A 2,178-nucleotide genomic window follows, 5' to 3' on the forward strand; every position below is an offset into this window, starting at 1 on the left:
TTCCCTCACGGTACTTGTTCGCTATCGGTCTCGTGGTCATATTTAGCCTTAGATGGAGTTTACCACCCACTTAGGGTTGCACTCTCAAGCAACCCGACTCTAAGGAGAGATCCTCCCGAAACGCGTACTGGTCGCTACGGGCCTGGCACCCTCTATGGGTAAATGGCCCCATTCAAGATGGACTTGGACCCAGTTCGACGTCACGGGATAAACGGATCCTCCTGAACACTACATTTCCCTGCGGCGATACCGCGGGATTCAGTGCTGGGCTCATTCCTGTTCGCTCGCCGCTACTAAGGAAATCCTTGTTAGTTTCTTTTCCTCCGCTTAGTAATATGCTTAAATTCAGCGGGTAATCTCGCCTGCTCTGAGGTCGTCAAATAAACGTGTATCGAAAGGCGGAGAATTAGAATATTGCCATCATCTTCTTCTCTCTTCTCTCTCTCTCTCTCTCTCTCTCTCTCTCTCTCTCTCTCTCTTTTGTCCGTTTGTAAAGCGTTCGAGGTTTCATCCCACACAAGAAAAGGAAACTTTCTTTTCTCTCTTGGACAAGAGAAGTTACACGCGGCCTCGTCAAAATGCCTTTGCCAGTTTGTTCGAAATCGATATGCGAAACTCTCGCTAGACGTTCAACCGGTTGATATACTTTAACGCCCGTCCGCCACTTTCTCGAGTTACGGTCCAGGCTACACATCACATATATATATATACGCACAGTACGTAAGCTCATCCCAATTCACTGATCCATTTTTCGTTTCTCCGAAATAGATAGGTCGGGGTGTACTCTATTGGTATACGATACACAGTTCGTGCAGTAGCCGTTGTTAGTTTCGAAAAAAGTTCTTCGTGGACTGGACGACCGGCTAATACGCGCGGTTTCGCGATCGACAACAAAGACACATGGGGGCGACATTAACTCTCTTTACCCATTTTTAAGTTACCCTTCTTCGCGAGTAATCTTCTCTTTCTCCTCTTGTGTTTAGATATCGAGCCACTCCAAAAAAGGATTATTCTGTGGTCCATCATGCCCAGAGGTACACAGAAACGTTTTTGCGCAAGCGAGAACATCCAACCAATTGGGTCCACTTCGAATCGAAGAAACGTGGCCGAAGTCATCAACGTTCGACGATAGAGACTCTCTTTTCGGATGACAACATCACTGGCAACGACGACCCCTTTTAGTATGGTCACGTGACACAGATCCCTGGGGCTACTATTGATACAAAAACACGAAGAGAGATTGATAAAAATTACCGCGCACTTTACGTGGGTGGGGTAATAAACGGATCAAAATAAGAATCAGACACAATCTTTCTCCCTTTTGTTCTTTGTTAAGTCTCTCGACTCTCGTTCCTTTCTTTTGTGTATTAAATAATCATATATCATTTCAAGCAACGTCAGGAGTCGCGTCAAAAAATCGATTCGTGCGAAATACGCGATTACGCGCGACACGCCATTTATGTTCGGTAGAGGGCACACACAACTCGCAGGAGCGGTGCTTTTTCTTTTTTTAAAAAGAAAATACGGGCGGTCGTAACTACGACGACACGCGACACCGTAATTTTAAAAAACACTCACGCAAGTCCGAATCGAATGTGTGTGTATCTCTCTCTCTCTCTCTTTCTTTCTCCTCCACTTTCCATGGGATTGCACGAATCTTGGTTTTCGCACGACTGCGACAAACGCCGACGAAAGCTCATCTCTATCGCTCGTACGTAGCTTCTTCCTCAACCCGACTCAGAAACGGATCTGCCGACGGCGGGGATCTGAGAGAGCAACGCAAGCAGTATTAGGTTACGTAAACGACCCTCAGCCAGGCGTGGTCCAGGAATTTTATCCGTGGACCGCAATGTGCGTTCGAAATGTCGATGTTCATGTGTCCTGCAGTTCACACGTTGACGCGCAATTAGCTGCGTTCTTCATCGACCCACGAGCCAAGTGATCCACCGTTCAGGGTAATCATATATTTAATTTTCAGTTTTATAAGTCTCATATGTTCTTTATGTTTTTGAAACATACAATTCGATGCCCATAACATCTCCGACCAGCGCAACGAGAAGGAGGTATATATGGGCGTCGCCAGGAAACTACGACGACAAAATATGTCCGATGTGACTGAAAACCTGCCGAAATAATATATAATTCATTCGACGGCCGAGCGTACAGTTCATTTAAAAA

General features: G+C 46.0%; 1 non-coding gene across 1 annotated transcript; it reads right to left on the bottom strand.

The window, feature by feature from the left end:
• Positions 1–1,803: 1,803 nt before the first annotated feature.
• On the bottom strand, positions 1,804–1,958 carry LOC128892656 (5.8S ribosomal RNA). Its single transcript, XR_008461134.1, has one exon. It is a non-coding gene; the product is annotated as a 5.8S ribosomal RNA (ribosomal RNA).
• Positions 1,959–2,178: the final 220 nt, after the last annotated feature.

Source organism: Hylaeus anthracinus, unplaced genomic scaffold, assembly GCF_026225885.1.
Source record: "Hylaeus anthracinus isolate JK02 unplaced genomic scaffold, UHH_iyHylAnth1.0_haploid 13155, whole genome shotgun sequence".
NCBI classification, from domain to species: Eukaryota; Metazoa; Arthropoda; class Insecta; order Hymenoptera; family Colletidae; genus Hylaeus; species Hylaeus anthracinus.